Here is a 21,064-nt window from a genome sequence, read left to right as displayed (position 1 = left end):
ACTTGTGTTGGCACTTCTACTTTTTAAAGTGTGAAATTAATACAGACATTTGTGAGAAGTTGTGCAAAACTGTTGTGTTTACAAAAATGGCACAAAAGTGAATTCAACAGTTGATGCACATGCACACATCATTCACATCATCAGCAAAAAGTATTCTAATGCTAAGTAACTGAATAAGAATACTAGCTTCAACAGCAGCTGTTAAGCACTAGAGTCACATAAGTTACACCAGAATGGGCAAATACTGTCCATGTAAAATTCCACTGTTAAAGCCAAAACAGTTTCAAGTTCAGGAACAGAGTCCCATCTATTTATATGTGTCTGTTGAGGAATAGAACACTAAAGCACATCATGTCTCCAACTTGGTTAACTGGAAGTCTATGACTCACCTTTTTTTACTTAAAAAATTGCTTTTACTTCATTAGAGAAGTTGTAGATTTACAGAAAAATCATGCAGAAAATACAGAATTCCCTTATACACCCTCTCCCACAGTTTCCCTATTACTAACACTTTGTATAAGTGTGGTACATTTGTTACAATTGATGGAACAATATTATTATAATTATACTATAACCTATGGTTTACATGAAGGCTCATTGTGTTGTTTAGTCCAAAGCATTTTTTTAAATGTTATAGTAACATATAACACCCTAAAATTTTCCATTTAACACATTTAAATATATAGTTCAGTGGTGTTAATTGCATTCACATTGTTGTGTAACCATTACCATCATTACCAAAATTTTTCCATCACCCTGTATCAACTAAGCATTAACTCTCCATTTCCTACCCCGACCCCAGCCCCTAGTAACCGATATTCTAATTTCTGACTAATTAGAAACTAGATTCTGATTTACTAATTAGTTACTCTAATTCTGAGTTTGCTTATACTTATTATTTTGTAACAGTGAGATCATACATTATTTGTCCTTTGGGTCTGGCTTATTTCACTCAACATAATGTTTTCAAGGTTAATCTGTGTTGCTGCATGGCTCAGAACTTCATTTATTTTTACAGCTGAATAATAATTCTTTGTATGTATGTATCACATTTTCTTTATCCATTCTTCTATTGATGGGCATTTAGATTGCTTCTGTTTTAGGTCATTGTGAATAATGTCACTTTGAACATTGGTTTGCAAATATCAGTTTGATTTCCTGCTTCCAAAAACTAGAAGTGGGATAGCCAGTTTTTGAACTAGAAGTGGGATATGGTAATTCTTTACTTAATTTTCTGAGGAACTGCTTAATTGTTTACCACAGCGGCTGTACCATTTTACATCCCTACCAACAATGAAAGCATGCTCCTATTTCTCCATATCTTCATCAACACTTGTTATTTTCTGTCTTTAGAAATAGAAGCCAATCTAGCTGGCAAGAAATGGTATATCATTGTGGGGTTTATTTTATTTTATTTTATTTTATTTTCCTGAATAGCTAATGCTGTAGAGTGTCTTTTCATGTGCTTTTGGGTCATTTATACATCTTCTTTGGAAATGTCTATTCAAGTCTTTAGCCCGTTTTTAATTGCATTGTTTAGATTTTTTGTTGTTTATTTGTAGTATTTCTTTACATATTCTAGATATTAAACCCTTATTCAATATGTGGTTTCCAGATATTATCTCCCATTCTGTAGGTTGTCTTTTTACTTTCATGATGATGTCCTTTGATGCACAGTTTTTTATTTTGATGAAGTACCATTTATCTACTATTTCTTTTGTTGCTTGGGCTTTTGGTGTCAAGTCCAAGAAATAATTTGCTGACAGAAGTCCTTAAGATGTTTCCCTATGTTTTCTTCTAGAAATTTTAGTTTTGCTTCTCAGATTTAGGTCTCTGATCTGCTTTGAGTTAATTTTTGTGTATGGTGGGGGGGGCACCTTCACTCTTTTGCTTATTCTTTTTCCCAGCCTCATTTGCTGAAGGGATGTTTCCCTTCCTTTGTGTACTTGGCCCCCTTGTCAAACATCAATTGACCATAGATGTGAAGGTTTACTTCTGAACTCTCAGTTGGCTTCCGTTGGTGTACATGCCTGCTCCTGTGCCAGAACCACACTGCTTTGATTACTATCCCTTACTAGGAAGTTCTACAATCAAGATAAGTGAGACCTCAAACCTTGTTCTTTTTCTATATAGCTTTGACTATTTAGGGCCCCCTTACCTTTCCATATAAATTTGATGATTGGCTTTTCCATTTCTGCAAAAAAAAAGTCTGTTGAGATGGATAGAATTTATAAATCACTTTGGTAGAATTTACATCTTAAAAATGTAAACTTCTGATCCATGATCATGTAATGTCCTGCCATTTATTTAGGTCTTCCTTGATATCTTTAGCAATGTTTTGTCATTTCCCATGTATAAGTCCTTTATATGCTCTGTTAAATTTATTTCTAGATATTTTATTCTTTCAGTTATTATTGTAAATGGATTTTTTTCTTGATTTCCTCTTCAAATTGTTCATTACTATTTGTATATAAATGCTACTGATTTTTGCATGTTGATCCTGTACCCTGCCACTTTGCTTAATTCATTTATTAGCTCTAGTACTTTTTTTTGTGGAATTTTCAGGATTTTCTGTATACGTCATCTGTAAATAGGAAAAGTTTTACTTCATCTCTCCCAATTTGAATGCCTTTTATTTTTTGTTTTGCCTAATTGCTCTGGCCAGAACTTCCAGTACAATGTTGATTAACAGAGGTGAAAGCAGGAATCCATGTCTTGTTCTTGATCTTAGAGGGAAAGTTTTCTGTCTTTCACTATTGGGTATGATGGTATGTTCTTTATGCTTTTATGTTAAGATATTTCCTTCTATTCCTAAATTTATGAGTGTTTTTATTTAGAAGAGGTGCTAAATTTTGTCAGATGCATTTTCTGCATCAATTAAGATGATCACTTGGTTTTTTTTTTTCCCTTCATTCTGTTAATGTGGTTTATTAATTTAATTGACTTTTTATGTTGAACCACATTTGCACAACTGGGATAAATCCCACTTGGTCATGGTTTATAATTCTTTTCATGTTCTACTGGATTAAATTTGTCAATGTTTGGTTGAGGATTTTTGCATCTATATTCAGAAGGGGTATTGGTCTGTAATTTTCTCTTCTTGTGTTAACTCGATCTGGCCTTACTTGGGTGATCCTAGTTTCATGGAATGAATTAGGAATCTTCCCTCCTATTCAATATTTTGTAAGAGTTTGAGCAGGATTGATGTTAATTCTTATTAGAATGTTTGGTGAAATTCATCTACTAAGCTGTCTGTTCCTGAGCATTTCTTTGTTGGGAGGTTTTTCATTATGGGTTCAACCTCTTTACTTGTTATTGGTCTGTTGAAATCTTCTATTTCTTCTTAAGTCAGTGTAGTAGTTTGACTAATATGTTTTGGAGCATAGTTCTCTTTGAGTTTATCCTGTCTGTGCTTCACTGACTTCTTGAATGTGTGAATCTATGTCTTTTATTATATTTCAGAAGTTTTCTACCATTATTTCTTTGAATATTCCTTCTTCCCTTTTCTCTCTTCTCCTGGGGCCCCCATAATGCACATATTTATATACTCAGTGTTGTCACACATCTCTTAGTCTCTGCTCACTTTTTAAAATTCTTTTTTTCTTTTTATGCTTCATCCTGAAGCATTTCAATTATCTTATCTTTGAGTTTACAAATTCTTTCTTCTGCTAGCTGCAACCTGCTTTGAAACTTTCTACAGGGTTCAATTCCAGTGTTTCTGTTTGCTTCCTTTTTAAAATTTCTATTTAATGATGTTCTCATATTGTTCATTCATTGTTTTCCTGATTTCCATTAGTTCTTTCCCTGTGGTTTCCTTTGTCTCCTAAGCATATTGAAGATCATTTTTAAAAAATCTTTGTGCAAGATAAACAATATCTAGTCGTCTTCTTTGGTGGTTTCTGGATTTTTATCATATCCCTTTGCATGCTTCATATCCATGATTCTTTGTTTAGTGACTTTTATTGTAACTTCATAATCCTTGGAATTTTATCTTGAGGATTCTTTGAATCCTAGGATTAAATAATATTCCTCCAGAGAAAATCTGTGTTTCTTTCTTTGGGTGTTTAGGATCCAGTCTAAATTTTTGGCTTGGCTTTTCTTTATGTTACACTTCAATCAAAATTCAGAATCCACACAAAATGCAGTTTCTTAATTAGGAATTCTCAGGGGAAATTTATCATTTTTTTTTCCACTCTACCTAGAGTTGTCAAGGCCAAGACAAGCACCTATCATCATAATCTTACTCCCATGGGTGATTTTTTTATCTATTTTATGAACTAAGTGTGCCACTACTCAGGGACCACAGTTGTATGCAGAGGTGAGCTGTTAGAGTTGATTTCACACAATATTTGTAAGATACACTTCGTCTTCTCCCTGGTACCCTCATACAATTTAAATGAGGCCTAGCCTAGACTATAAGAAATCAGCACATACTCCCAATTCAAATGTTGGCTTGTATTGCAATTTCTAAAGAATGTGGTTTATATTTTAAACTAGAATTTGATTTGCTATGTCAGGGAGGATTTTTTTCCTAAATCTCTAGTCCACAAAGTTGTCAGTAATGGAAATCATATTTTTTCTGTACTTTTAAAATCAATATAAAAACTTCCTTTGTTCGACTTCATACATTTAACTGATAGTCTACTTTGTCTGAAATGAGTACTTTCCATACTTGATGGTTTGTTCTGTCCAAGAAATTGTCTTATACTATTTTTTGTAACACAATTTCAAAATCTTTGCCTTTTACAGAGGAGATTAACAATTTTATTTCTTGTTAAAATATTTGTTTTGTCTTAATTCTGCCATTTTATTTTCTGTTTCCTCAATTTTTTCTTTGTCATATGTCTTTTTTCTTTATATAGTATTTATTTTCTTCACCAGCATTTTGGAAGATCTATGTTTTGTTTTCATTCAACTATTTTTTAAATGTATGTTTGAAAAATGTTTTAGACTATGTCCCTTTAATTATCAAGGTTAAGGAATAAATCATGTTTTTTGTTTATTTCCCACTGAATAGGTTAAAGAATTTGGCATGTTTTAGCAAAACCCCTTACCATAGTTTGGCCTTTGTTAATATAATCATGATTTGGAAAACAAGTTATTGTCATAAAATTATTCATGTTACATTTTGAAATTTTTTCTGAGGAATAGCTTTGGACAATTGCAATATGTTTTATGATTTTGTTTTGCAAATTGATTTAGACATAACTTCAAATTGAACTGGTTTTAATAGTCATGACCAGTATTTTAATAGTCTGTCTACTATTTTATATACTATTTAACTAAATATTCTTCACATTGATATTTTTAATTTTGATTCTTCTCCTGGTCACATGAAGATAATCTTTAAGAAATTTTGAAATATGTACTTATCATGAGAAGTTTATCTATCTGTTGTCTACAGACTTGAATGACAGTTAGTATGGGGGCACAGAAATTTTGAATTCCTGTCTTTTACATTCAATGTTCTGTAAATTGTGTTCCATTATCTTTTGATATTCTTCAGGTATTCAGTTGTACCTCTTTATTTTTTTCTGTCTTTTAAAATACTTCAAATATTAAATCAATATTTTTGTATCTTTCCTGTATCCACAGCTAATTAAGTATTTTATCAGTATCTAGATAATGTCTTTTTTCATTAATTTCAACTGAAACATAGTCATCCCTTTCAATCTGCAGTCTCAGGTCTTATTCAGAAAAAAAAAGAAGTCTTTCATTATTAATTTTGTTTTAATTATTTTGATTCTTCTCTAAGTTACATTTGAAATTTGGAGGTCCAATTTCTGTTCTCTAGTTCCTTCACCTCTGGGAGAGTTTTTCAATCTTGTTCTGTCACAAATTTTTAAAATTTTTATTAAAGTACAATAAACAAAAAGAAAATTGAACAAACCATAAGTATTCAGTTCAATGAATTCTCATCAACTAAACTTATCTGTATAACTAGCTCCAAGATCATACAGATTTTATTATATCCAGTATCAGTTTCTACTTTTCTGCTTTTGAGGCAGATTTTAATAGCATTATTGCAACATTAGTTTTATTATATAGTTGTTATTTTACACAAAATCTTTTCACCATAGTCTGTTGTCTTTAATCTCATTCTGTTGTGTTTTCATTTTATTGTTTACATTTCTCATGTCTTTTCACTATTTTCATAGAAGCCAAGTTTTCATGCTTATTATAAACATAGTTCAATATTCTAAAATTTTCTTCACGTTCTTTCACAAATCAAATTTGGGATTTCTTCTTTTGACTTTTTAGAGTGATGTTCCTTTTCCTTTGTTGAGCACTAGAGTTGCTTTAAAGGTTTTTTGTTTTGTTTTGTTTTGTTGTCCAGTCAGCATGAATTCTCTCTTTCTTTACTTCTTACTCATAGAACCCTATTTTTTTTTAATAAACTGCTTTCCCAAGCAGGCAAGATCCTTAGGGGAAGCTGACTCCACTTTTAGTTCCAAAGGGCAATTCTATTCCCTCCCCTTTCCTGCCAGTAATTGGTTTAGGAATAGATGAGAGCAAAGGTTCGATGGTGGCTTCTAGGAATGAGAAAGCATGTAGACATTGCCTGACAATCATACTATAACTGTGATAATGGCCTTGGAATAAAGGTGAACCTTTGACCAGGAGAGTGGAGAGAGGTAGATAACCAGGTCTTTGACCTTGTTAAGTCTTGAGATCAAACAACCTTGATGCCATTCCTTGGACTTCCCCTTATATGAGCCAATAAATATTGTTATTATTTAAGCAAGTTTCATTTAGGGTGTCTGTTGTTTGTGACCCAAATCACCCTTATACATGAACGTAGACCGATGGTGGTTATAGTGGATTTTTCTTCTCTGTCCTCCCTTTTCTCTCCTTCCCTTCCTTCTCTCTCTATCTGTTGTCTCCCTTTAGCTTTCTCTTTTTCTGTCTCCTTATTATGGGTACACCAAATAGAAATTTATTCTGTTTGCCAATAGAATAAATATGTGAACTTTCACTGTCCATGTTCACTGACTGTCTTGGGTTAATGGTCAAAACCTTCAGAAGGAAGACAGCTCCTGTTCAATTTCTGGCAGCTGGTGGTCATCTGTTCTAATTTTGCTAAACTGACGTAGGATTCCGCCTGCCTCACAAATAACTCAAACCAATGGAATACAGGCAAATCCAATTCCAGCCAGGGCTTTCTCTGTCTTATGCATCTTTTAAGGGACTTTGTGGGCTGCCTTATATAAACTGTTGTCCTCGATGTTTACTTTTGCCTTATTATCTGCAATCTCTAAAGGCATGAATGAAGATACTGCATAAGGAGGTAGGAGAAAATAGTACTCTAACTACCTCTAAAAAGCAAGCAAAGTGGTCATTGCCCAGTTTTCTCGTGGGTGCAGACCTGGTTCTGAGTTTGAAATTAGTTTGTGGGGTAGGAGCACGATGTCTTCATACTTCCTCTCAGGGTGGTGGAAGTTATGACATGAGGTCAGCCACCATTTCTGGTGTTACTTTTGCTTTAATTTGTATTGTATGTATTTTTCTTGAATTCAGCTCCTTTGGTTTTATAGTTAGGCATTCCTCCCATTTCAGACAGTAATTTAACTTTCAGTTTTACTTTTTAGTATTTTGTTAGCTTTCATCTTTTTTGCATCTTCATATATATATTAATGGGATACGAGAGTTCTTGCTTCACAGCTGCTAACTAGATGATATTATACATTGAATATGTGTCCCTGTTAAAAAGCAATTATTGTGGTTGGTGGTGTTGTTTACACTTTCTCAAACTTGTTTCCAATTAACAATGTACAGCTAAACATATAACAGGTAAATAAAAAGTGTAAAAGAAGATTTTGGGAGCCAAAATGGTCTTTGGATACTGCCAGATATGACTTTAAATCCTGGCTCTGGCACATTTTAATTCTTTGACTTCTGGACAGTTATATATGCTTTCTAATTTTCAATTTATTCAACTTAATAATATTACCTCACTTTGAGGTTGTGAGAAATAAAAAATGTAAAATACTTAGCACAGTTCCCTACCATAGCGTGACTCATGGTAGGATGAAGACTATGGCTTTTGGCCAAATAGCAGTTCTAAAGAAACATTTTGATGAAGTAATTCCAGCCTTCAAGAATCCTCTATAGATTAATTTGTTTGTACTGAAAGTCACTGCCATTGTTTAGTGACTGTTTAAAATGTCACCCACACTAGATTCTCTGACTTGGTACACAAATGCGAAGATAAAAATTGTATCTCTGAAAGAATTTTCTTTCCTTCAATCCGAACTCCTTGAAATTTTTTTGGATCAAGTACCGATTTGAGAATTTGTTGAAATTACTGATGCGGTCTGAGGAGTACCGTTATCAGAAGAATTATCTGGGATGCTTGTAAAAATGCAGACAACTGGGCTTAATCCAGATTCATTGAAATCAGAATATTTAGAGATGTGTCTGGGACTCTGTGTTTTAAAACACTCACCCCCAGCAAGCAATTTTTATGATATTAAAATGTAAGGAACCACCACTATAAAGTCTCTCCCCAGAAAAATGCAATAAGAAGGAAAAAACACAAAATATTGCATTTATTTTCAAGGGGTTTATAGACCTCTAAAGTCCATTCATGTGTACTTTAGACATCTGTGAATGTCAAGTTCAGACTCTCTCATGGAATAAAGCCTGGATTGTCTTTCAGTACATTAGTCTCCTCCTTCATGCATGGGAAAAGACTGAAGACATGTTAGTTTTAATTTCAGAAGAATGATGATTTTGCGTAAAGTGCATCTAAGATATACATTATACAATATTATTGTAGAGTGCAATATATGATGCTATATTGTATAACACATGCTAGGAAGTGCAGATAGAAAGAGGTATTCACACAAGTCTCACAATACAGTGAGAGGGAAGAAAATCACAAATATTAAACAGTAAATAACGATACAATGTAGCCTGTGCTGGGTTCTAATTGAGTCATATGGACAAACCTCAGATGTTCAAGGACAAATTTACCAGGGAGGGCATTCCACAGGGATAAGGACCAACTGAGCTGCGTTGGGAAGGAAAGTTGTGATTTTGAGTAAGCAGAGATGAGAAAGAAAGCTTTGACTGTATTTTAATTTTTATTCTACTCAAAATATGAGTTTTAACACAGACCATTTTTGTCGGGGGCAGTGGAAAGTCATACTGAAGGAATAAATAAAAGCAGATTGCAGAGAGCCTTGAATGTCAAATCTTACCAGATCAGTAATTTATCTGACCTTTGACATTAGTTCTCTGGCTGTGCAGAATGAAAATCTTAATAATTTTGTAAGAAATGACAATCAGCACTACCAAAGAACGTAAAGCCAAGTCCTCCCATGGCACAGAGAAACAAACATTACTTGGAATAGCAACACATCCAACCCAGCACAAGGCAGGTTTTTGTAATTCACCATAACTTAAGTTCTCAATCGGTCACTTTTGATAAGGAGAGGGAAAAAACAACAAAGCCGTTTCTGAAGATTTACTGATCAAAGCCGGCTAGGATAGTTCTGGTTGAACTAGATTGATTTTCTCTGAAATTAATTTTCAAAGTGAAGTCAACAAGAGAGATCATGTACAATGCTATATTTTGTACTTGATAGTTCATAAAATAACTAAAAATCACTTACCTGGATCCACTGAACTTCAAAGTTGGAGTTTTAAAGTACAAAATCAACTGAAATATAGAACTGAAATACAAAGCTTTTTGCTGGTATTTTGTCTTTTGTTTGAAGATCTCAGAATACTTTTCACACAATAGACTGAATCAATTCTACATCTGGGCTCAGTACTTTTTATCTGAGCTACCATATGTTTCTGAACAAATGTCAGTTATAGAGGATGTGTACCTATATGTCTTGCATCATCACTTTAAAATAGTGTATTAATAAAGTAGACTAAAAGAATAGTACTGAAGAAACAATCCCATGCTTTATTATGTACAGTCTCAATGAATGAAACAAATCACCAGTAGTAACACTGTATTTTTCTGATATTAGTAAGATTGGGGGTAGTTCACAAAATGGAAGTTTTGACATAACACTTTTTTATCTATTTACTTTATTGTAATCATTCTGCATCAAAATATTTCAGAAATATATTACATGTTTTCTTAAATTTCTGGATAAAAAATGTTGAACTCAAATTTGTATTTTACTGATGACATATGATGTATCATTGTCCTATGCTGTTTTATAACAGGGCCTTAAAATGTATATTATATCCAAACTTCTATACTTTTTTGATATTATGTTTTGCTAGCTTATAGATTATTTTCTTTTGAGACAGCATGTTGTAGAGATTAAAATCTTCATCTCAGGTATCAGGCAGAACTGGACACCAATCACAATTTTCCTCATTTTCCTCATCATTGAAATGAAGATAGCAATACGCTCTTCATCTTTTATTGACATGATTAAACAACCACATAGGTAAAGCTTTAACACAGTGCCTGGCCCAGATTTGGGGCTCAATATGTGTTGGTTCATCCACTCTTGTTCGCTCTCCAGCTCTCAGCTAAAGGTTTCTTGTTGCTGAAAATATACACAGTAGCACCTCTTGATCCTTTTCCTGGTCTATCCTCCTGCAAGCTAAGAAACCTGATAATCAAACTTACTATAATTGTGCCTAAAATAATAACTTATGAACTAGGGCCTGAAGAAATAGCAAATGAAGTTTGCAATCTCTACTTTTAAAAATAGAAGCGTTTAAACATTTCTTGTGTCTTGATTTTTTTCAAGATAGTTGAGGTCACTGTAAGTGACCTCCTGGAAAGTGAAATAAACTATACTCAACACAGAGAAAATCATGAGTGCTGTGAAACCTAGGCATCCTCTTAAGCAAAGAAAGATGGGGAGATAGGAAGCTTATAGTGAGACAAGGAACTACATGCTTTGAACAGCTGTCTCACTTAATCTTTAGAGCAGCCTTCTGAAACAGGTATTGCATTCTCCCATTTACAGATTTTTAAACTGTGGCAAAATTAGGAAGATAGTGGTGCTTATTATGTTCATCATATTCTCAACTTAGAAATGATGATAGAATCTCAGGACCAGAAGAATCATTAAAGACCATGAACTCTAACCCACCTCTTCTTAAACTTCCTCCATAACATGTCTGCTGAACAATTGTTCTTTCTGAACTTGCACATTTCCAATGCCTCTCAAGATGACCCATTTCATTACTGGTCAGCATCAACTACTAGAAAATTCTGCTTTGTGGGCATAAATACACTATCCTATCACATGTTACCATTGGTAGCAGTTTTTTCTAGTGGGACCAAATAGGACAGCAAATGTCAAGGAACGGTTTTTCAGCTACATGAAGATCATTCAGTTGTGCCCAGCTATCTGCTTTTCTCCACATTAAATATCCACATTTTCAAGAATTTCTTTAATGGCCCAGTTTCAAGTTAAATTCACTATTAGTTTAGCTTTCTTTATTGGGGTGTATATCTTGTACCTCTTCCTGTTAAAGGCCTCAGAATTTAATAAAAAAATTTTTAGATCAAATCTGGAATTAAAGAGGGATTGTCATTTCGTTTACTCCCAGACACTATCATTAAGGAAAACAGCCCCAGAGCCACATAAAATTTTGGAAACCACATAACCATGGATTCATATTTCAAAGATAAATTAAGATACTCCATGTGAAAGTAAACTATCAGCTGTAATATATTTTATAAATATTAATAATTGTTATTTTAATTTTTATTATCAATTGAAACAGATTTTTAATTTTTTTATTAGAGAAGTTGTAGGTTTACAGAAAAAAACTATCTAAAATATAGATTTTCTATATACTACCCTATTATAAACACCTTGCATTTGTGTGGTACATTTGTTACAATTCATGAGAGAATATTTTTATAATTGTACTATTAACTACAGTCTGTCATTTACAATAGGGTTCACAGTTTGTGTTGTACTGTCCTATGTTTTTAAAAAATTTCTTATTCTAGTAATAAATATACAATGTTTCTCTTTTAACCACATTCAAAAATATGATTCAGTGCTGTTATGTTCAGAATGTTGTGCTATGATCACCACATTGAAACTCATGTCTTTTTGACACCTGATAAACTATGTCTCCTCCATTCCGCTTTTTGTTTGTTTAATTTCAGATAAAAACAGTAGAATTAACCATTCTCCTCAGCTCATGGCAAATTGTCTTCTTTAGTTTACATGAGAACTCTGGCTTCTCTGCTTTATGTATATCTGTCTGCCTAGCTAGCTAGCTATCTACCTATCTATTTTTTCTATTCTGTTTCCTCCATCACTGTAATGTGTTAGATATGTATACTTGAATTTTCATATATTCGTGTAAGTTTTTTTTTTAATGTACGTATTGTGTTAAAGTTCTCATTTTCTTTCTTCCTTTTTCATTTGGCACCATGTTATTTGCCTCTATCCACGGTGCTGGGTGTACATCTGTTTCTACCTGCTGCATACAATTCCAGAATGTACATGCCACCATGTTGCTTTTTTAAAAAAGAAATCCATGTCCTCCTTCTCCATTTAGTCTTTTTGTATTTTCCCTAGTTATATTTTGGGGTATTAAATTTAAGGACATGAGAGGCACCTCCAGGGAACCACTTTTGTTGCTCAGATGCGGCCTTTCTCTGAGCACAACTCGGCAAATAAATTCATTAACTACCCCCCCCCCAGGGGAATAAATCTCCCTAGTGACATGGGACATGACTCCCAGGAATGAGCTGGCCCTGGCAGCAAGGGATTGAAAATGCATAGTTGACCAAAAGGGGTAAAAAGAAAGGTAACCAGCTGAGGTCACAGCAGCTGAGAGATCCCAAATAGAGTTGAGAGTGGAGATTTCTCCTATGCAGGCTCCAGCTAGACATCCCAAATGACCACAGTGTGCCAGACCCTTACCAAAAGTAGTCCCCAAATACTTAGGTCCCCACCTGAGATTCACTCACTAACTTTTATTTCTCAGAAACTTAAATCCACCAGAGCGTTCCTATGCCAGACAAGTCCTAGGGCTCAGAGGCAACAGCCTCTTTAAGAACAGCAATCAGATACATCCCCCTTCCCCATGCTGTCGACTCCCCCTTTTAATATAAACAAGTTAGGGTGCTCACTGCCTAAACATCCCTGAAGATGGAGAAAGAGATTAAGTGAAAGGAAGGGGTAGCAACAAACAAGATAAGATTAAACAAAGGTCTATGAATATTGAAACTTTATATATATATATATATATTAGATGCTGGGGTGTTGGAATAGCTGGAAGGAGGTAAATGACATGTGGAACTGTAACCTGTAACATCCTTTGAAATTTGCTCTATAGCTACTTCTTGAATTGTGCTTTCAAAGTTGTCACCTTTCTATGTATATCTTATATTGCATAATAAGGAAAGAACTGAAACTGTGGAACTGCAACCCATAACAGTTTTTGAAATTACCTATATAACTGCTTGTTGAGCTGTACACTGAACATTAACACCTTTCTGTACGTATGTTATATTTTACAATAATGGAAATAGCTGAAGTTGTGGAACTGTGACCCATGACATTCTTTGAAATTTGCTTTCTAACTACTTGTTGAATTATATTTTGAAGGTAATCACTGTTCTGTATATATGTTAAAATTCACAATTAAAAAAAGCATTAAAAATGTAAGGACAATATGTACACATTTACATTTTTTCCCTGATAAAATTCTTTTAAGAGTCCTTTATTCAAGCTTGTCAAGATCATTCTGGATCCTGAAAACTCTCAAAGCGTCAGTAAGGATGCTTTAAATCACAAAGGAAATACACAACTGAAAATGGAGTAAATATTTAGGAAAATCTATTATCTTACTTAACTGTCTCATGATACAGTTACTACCTATTATGGATTGAATCATGTCCCCACAAAGACATGTACAGAACATAAACTCTGATCCTGTAGATGTGAACTCGTTTGTAAACCAGGTCTTTGAAGATCTTATTAGTTCAGATGAGTCAGGGTGGGCCTTAATCCAGCATGACTGGAGTCCTGCATTTGGACACAGGATTAGGAGAAAGAAGGAGACAGATGGCCATGTGACAAAGGTAGAGACTGAGTTATGGACTGCCACCAAGCCATCACCAGAATGCTACAGATTTCAGAGAAAGCAGGAATCTGCTGAGGCCTTGATTCTGGACTTCTAGTCTGCAAAACTGTGAGACAATAAATTCCTGTTGTTTAAACCACCCAGTCTGTTATAACAGCGCTGGCAAATAACACACCACCTGTCTCAGGCAACATTTTCCTCTTATCTGAGGTTTCCAAGAGGCAAGGTCTCAACCTAAAGAAATGGCTGTAATGGTGAGAATTTCAGATACTTCAGCAGTTCTAGGACTTTAGGACCCTTCATCCTGTACTGCTAGGTGAAACCTCTACAGTCCTCAGGTCCCCCTCTCAGAAAATTTAAAAATCATAGCACACCAGTTACTCTAAGTATAGCCCAGACATCTCACATATTCAAATTACTCCGTTGTAAAAATCAAATGCCATTGTAATTAAGACAAGTCTTTCATAAAGAGTACAATTCAGGTCAGAGCTCCACAGGAATAACTGCTGTCACACTCAATTAAGTCTGGTGAAAGACCCTGCTGTTTTCTTAATTTATCTCTCCTTTTCCACTCCTTGCATAGGTACACAACACGTTCAGTAGACAGTAGGTTTAAAGCTTCCATGTATTTTTAAACTACTATTCAAAAGTAAAACGGAACAATTAAAACAAAAAACAGTATTTCCATATTGTTACTAAAAATAAAATGAAATCCTAATCTTCCATAAATGCCAAAAAAACACCAGCCAGTCTTTAGATTACTCAAAACTCATTTTTTCATGATAATAGTGTCAATGTTCAGTGTTGTGATCATATTAAAATACAGTAGTGTGATTTAAAAAGTGGAGGCACCGTGGATTAGGCAGGGAAAAAATCTAAGAATATAACCAGTCTGCTAGGTAAGCAGCATAAATGAATCTTAAGTCTTACACTAAGTCCTGCTGATCCAGCTTCAGGGGAGAAATGAATCAAAACTAAGTCCTTACACTCTACCCGAGCAGAGGAAGATGACATTGAAAAACAAGCCCATACTTTTGGAACTGATACATAATCATCAGAAACTCACTGTGTCAACCTTGTAGGGTTTGGATGGATGTCTCTTTTTTAACAGAAAAATGTTGGGAACCAGGATCCGTAATTTCCACATTTTAATGGCAATGCTCATAGGTAACTCATTCTTTTCTTATTTTATTTATATAGCAAATTGGTACCATTGTTAGAGCTTTTAAGATGTTTAGCAACTAATTTTTAATGCTATAATAAATAGTATTATTGAATGACATTGGTACATACGAGTAAAGAAAAGCAGATATACTTATTGAGCCCTTGTGTATATATGGTTTGTATACTTATTTTTTCTTGAATTCCTATTTATTAAAATGAAGACAACAATGAGTTAATTAAAATAGAGATAAATGGAGTTTATTTGTACATAAATCTTTGCAGAAAGAATTTTATATTGATTATTTCATTAGCTGTGACTTTCAATAAAATATGGATTACGGAAAAAGTCTTTTTCATAGGCAATAATATTTATATTTAAGGATTAATTCTGTCCTTTAATATGCATTAACATAATTTATTCTGATGAAAATATGGGATATACCAGATAGTAGAAATTTTCCCTATCATGATTATTTTTGAAATAAAATCTTAGCATAAATTAAAATGAAGTAACAGTTTTTAGTTAATTAAATGAATTAACTTTGTATAAACAAAATAACAGCAAGCTTCAAGAATCTACCCCATACTATGAACACTTGTATATAAACAACCAATTCATAGTCAACTAAAATAATCAATTAAGATAACTGAATCGCACAAGCAATCCCATAAGTATGGCTTAATCTTTTTTTCTTGGTTGACAGCAGACTTTGTTTTTCATCAGCTTCCATTAAACAGCCAATGAAACAAGTGTCAATCTTTTTCCCACTTTTAGTTTTCTGAGTTAATCAGATAAATGTGCCTGGCTTTACTTTACATTGGAGATGTCAATAGAATTGACTTTAAACTGTGTAAAAGTAAAAAATCACCTTTTATTGTTCTATTTTTCTTACCTAATTGTTTATCATTGTTCAGACTATTAAACTTAATACAAGCTCTCTCTCCTTTCTTTTTTTTTTTATCATGACGCCAAAACTTAAAACTAGTTTTTCCATTTATTATATTTAAAGGAAATACATAATAAGTTATTGATAGTTCTTTTGTGAGAGACTAAACATATAAATGTTAGGATTTATATAAAATGCAGCAGAAGTAAAGAAAATACTACCAGCACTTCATTGCTGATCAAGGATAAATGAAAGAGTATTGTAAATAGTGAGGAAATTTATGTCCTATTTCAGACATGTAATAATAATCTTATGTGTGGATGATTTTAATAGCTGTCTAGCTGGTCTTCTTACTTCACTCTGTTACATATGTCTGTGGGGGTGACCTTTCTAAGCAACCATGTTGCTCTTCTAAGAATTGCCCATTGTTCCCCACTGCCTTCAGAAAACAAAACAAAACAAACAAAAATCCCTATAAATTCCCAATCTTCTGTAATCTGCCTGTATCTAATTTTCCTGACTTGATTTCCCTACATAAAACCTCCCTGCTAACCAGACAACCAAACTTGCTGTCACCTCTAAATATCTTATGCTTTTCCACTGATGCGCTTTTGTTTACTCAGTTATTTGCACATACAGTGACCTCTTGGCCAAGCTGATCCGTATTTAAAAACCTATAGTCACTTCTATCCTCTTAAAACCTCCCCAGACCCAACCAGCCTGAAGAAATAGCTCTCCTCAGAGGTTCTGCCAAAGCTATTGCCTACACAATTCACATGTAATGAATTCTATACTGCCTAGTGATATCTATTCAGTGTTGTCTTGACTTACACTATTATTTAATTTTTCACAACTGTGTGTTTTACTTCTTTAAACTTGCTGAGGGCAGAGACTAGTTTTTACTCCATGTTATCTGCACTATTTTATACATGATAGATATGTTAACACTTTTTGTTAATTTGATTTAATCTATATTAAATTTTCATATAAAAATTTATGATTATCTCTCATTCAATGCCTTTTCCCTGAAATTTTGCTAAATTTTCTCTAACGTCTGCTGAGTTTGATCCTCACATATTATCAACACATTTGTTGGGAACCTGCTTTGTACAATGAATTTTCATTGCATTTTGTCACTCCGTTATATTGTAAGCATATTGCGTCCAGGCCTGTATCTTCTATTATGCATTTCCCACAATCTTTCATGAGGGTAGTACACAGAGTAGGTATTTGTGTAAATTTGAGAGAACGGTAAACTGACGTTTCACCTGTGGGGCCAAGATATGGTTGCTCCCAGACACTGAAGTGAATTGTGAGAGAGACCAAAATGCAGAATGTCAAAATAAATGCAGACAACAAGCTTCAAGCCCTTTGAAAGGGTAGCTCATTTCAAGGACATATAAAAATTATTGAGAGTCTAATTGAAGGAGCTGGTCTGTGAAGAGATGTCTTTGGAGACTCTTGCCACTGTGCTGTATGCCCTACCTCACCCCTCAAATTTGTATTTGTGAGCCACATTCTAACTCCAAGCCCAGTGAGAGTGTCTTCAAGGAGAGCTTCAATCCACTCTCAACCAAATTTGGGGGTCGGAGGGAGCAACTTAGACTAGTTTCTACACCTGCCTGACAATTCTAAAGATGAAAGGGTGACTGTTAGCCTGTGGCGGTAGAAGGGTAGTGGGGATAGCTGCTGTGCTGTGCTCCCCTGCAAAGGTACATGGAGTCTGAAGTCCAGAACCTGTGGTAGGAATATTATAACGGGTCAAAGAAAAGGAATCCTTCCCAATAGGCCTCTGTCAGAAGATAAAGGAAGAAGATAAAGAGAGAGTTGGTGAGGAAGATGCAAACTTCAGTAAATCAACAGCAAAGGGGTTAGGGGAGGGCAAATGTGAGAGTATCTAGTCAAAGGAGAGGCAACACCTGCCTCCCAGGTGTTGGGGAGTCTGTGGAGGAACACAGGAGAGAAGGCTCCAAGGAACTCACGAGGGTTCCCCTAGGAGGAACAACAGCTTTAAACACCTGCCAGGCCCAGAGAGCCTTTCATCTGCCCCAGTCCGGTGAAAATTTTCTGAGCCCCCTTCTCTTTCCTTTCTCCACAACCTCCAACATTCTATGGGCCAAAACTCTCAGAAATCAGAGGGGCAGGTGAGGAGGTAAAGGGAAAGAAAGGATGGAAGAGCCCTTGAAGGCACTTGAAGACAGCCTAAGTTGGCCTAGCAGAGGATGAAAGACTTAATTATAAATTACACTGAGACTGTTGATCATTACATGTGACTGGCCATTCTAATTACTGGGTATGTGTGTATGTTTTAAGTGATTATGAAACTGATTATTATCCAAGAGTGAACAGAAAAATCATGGGGTTTATTGGAAATTTTATCCAGATGCAGAAACAATCTCCCCCCCATTAAATTTTATTAATGCTAGAGTGAGAGACAAAACATTATCTTGTCTTAGTTATAATTCATGAGTTGTTCATATTCCTTTTAAGCAAACACTTGCTGATTTAATTGTATTGTTCTCAGAATTCTGTAAGAATCAAATTTAAGTAAAAAATTTTCTAATTCAAAAGTGAAAAACTTTTCTCTGTATTCATTTTAAAACTTCTATAATTCCCTTTGACTAACTTCTTGTTGGAGCTTTCCTTTAGAATATAACTTTACCCAAATTTCTGTGTCAATTCTTTTGTACCTATCAGGGTGATTCTGTAACAAACAAATAAATTAGTTCAATTCAATTCTACTCTATTCATCAAGCATTTTACATCACATATGTGCCTAGCACTGTGCAGATGCTGTGGGAGACTCTAAGTAAGATTATAACTATGTTCACACTTTTCAAAGGCCTTGAAATATTTTTGGATTCACAAAATTTATATGAAAATAATCCAAGTACAGTAAAATATGAATACAAATGAATGCAATCAAATGACTGCAGTGGGCAGTCAAAGGTTAATATTGGGTAAATTTATCTGAAAGTATAAACAGACAAAAAGGACTTTGGACTTTGGATCAGATAAGGTCAAATGCATTATGAAAATATTTAATCACCTTAAGAATGTCATCATTAATTAATGCATTCAAAAATTAATTACTGAGTGCCTACCATGAGAAAGGCACTGTGCTGTGGGTTAGACGTACATTGTCCCTGTCCTTGTAGAATGTGTAGTCTAATGGGATTCTAGCATAATACGCTGCTCAAGTGAATCTCTCATTGTGTAAAGTTATACTATTTGGGAGGACAGTACATGCTCACATTTACTAGATGACGTTGCTCAATGACTACAATACTACTTGAATTTTTTATTAGATGGTCATTTCTTTGATTACGGCTTTTAACTCAACATTTATCAACAGCTTATATATACCAAGCATTGTTATAAGCATTTTACATGTCTTACCTCACTTAATCTTTAAAAATACCCTGTGATGTAAATACTGTTATTATCCCCATTTCGTAGATATGAGAAATAGAGACATAGAAAGTGAGTGTAACCTGCCCAGTGTCAAACAGTTGAGCTGGGATTCAGATACAGCACAGGAACCTTTTGAGTAAATTTTAAAAACATATTTAGCTATGGAGTTAAATGGTAAAATAAGACACATATATTAGTAATGGTAAAAAATAAAAATTCACTAAATTATCTATTAATAGTGTCAGATTAGATTAAAATAACCTTACTACATGCTGCTTACAAGAGACACACCTCTAACAAAAGGCCTTGGAAAGGTCAAAAGTAAAATGATGGGGAAAATATATTTACCAGGCAAATAACAGCAAAAAGAAATCTGTGTTAGGTATATTAATATCAGATAAAATAGGTATTAAACAAAAAGCTTTATAGGAATTAATGGGATTTGCTACACTGAATTCTGTTAGAAAAGTTCATGCTCTCCTCTATTTGGTGGCAAAAGTTATTTTTAGATTAAGCCCTATTTTCAAAAAAGATAATCTGTTGGACATAGTCTTGAATTCTACAATAATTTCTACATAATAATACTAAACACATCATCTGGCTACAGGAACCTGGATTATTCCCTTACACTCCCTGCTCATTTCAAGGCATAGAGGCATAAATGAACCTGATGTATTGTATTCCTGCTAGGAAGAGATGCATGACTAGGGCATGGATTACATAAGTGGAGAAATGAGATGGGAAAGTTAATTTAGGTTCAGTTTTTAGATGTGCTTTGAGTTTAGTCTACAATCTTTCTAAGTCTCAGTTTCTTCTGTAAAATAGGGCTAAGGATATCTGCCTTGACAATATTAGAATATTGTGGTTAGTACAAATAATGTGGATGAAAGTGTTTGGGAAACTGTGTACACTATTTGTATGGAATTTTATCACTATTTGTTCACCTGAACTTCATTGGAAAAGCAATAACCATCACTCTTAAAAGGGATTATATTTCTCTTTGTTTCTTTGGTTAAATGAATTCTAATAATTCTCTACTTAGATATATTTCTCTGACTTGGAAACAGGAAAAAAAGAATAAAAGAAAGTGAATTCAAAACTGTAAGCAGGAGTTTGTTATGGATTAGATTTCACAGTTCATACTGTGGGGGAAGAGGAAATGGGGTCTTCTATTCACCTTATAAGTCCTCCCGAAGACTTGTCTACACTCTCTATAGATCTGGTAAGCTTTGGTTTTAGGGGCTATGGAGAGCTAGGAATAAGATCAAAGGTAAAATCACTGTGGCCAAGTAGAATAGAGTGAAATAAGCAGTCCAGGATAGGATAAACTCTATCTGAGAAAGGATTCCTCAGATAAATGACTTGTATATAACACCCTTGCCATGGGAAATATTTTTCTTCAATCATTTTTATGACATTTAATGCCTTACATGTATCTGACAAAGGTAGTTAAACTGAGTCAATCACTATATTTGGCAAATTGTCTACTTCTGGAGAAAGAATTGAAATGACTGCACTTCTCTTCATAACACATTTGCAGAATGATATCATCTATTTTA

General features: G+C 34.1%; 1 protein-coding gene across 1 annotated transcript in view; it reads left to right on the top strand.

The window, feature by feature from the left end:
* Window positions 1-21,064, top strand: part of CRB1 (crumbs cell polarity complex component 1) — a 266,572-nt gene that overhangs the window by 188,154 nt on the left and 57,354 nt on the right. The window lies entirely within an intron of this gene.

This window comes from Choloepus didactylus, chromosome 2 (assembly GCF_015220235.1).
Source record: "Choloepus didactylus isolate mChoDid1 chromosome 2, mChoDid1.pri, whole genome shotgun sequence".
Classification (NCBI taxonomy): domain Eukaryota; kingdom Metazoa; phylum Chordata; class Mammalia; order Pilosa; family Megalonychidae; genus Choloepus; species Choloepus didactylus.
Note: the sequence above shows the minus strand (reverse complement) of the source record. Positions and strands in the feature narration are given on the sequence as shown.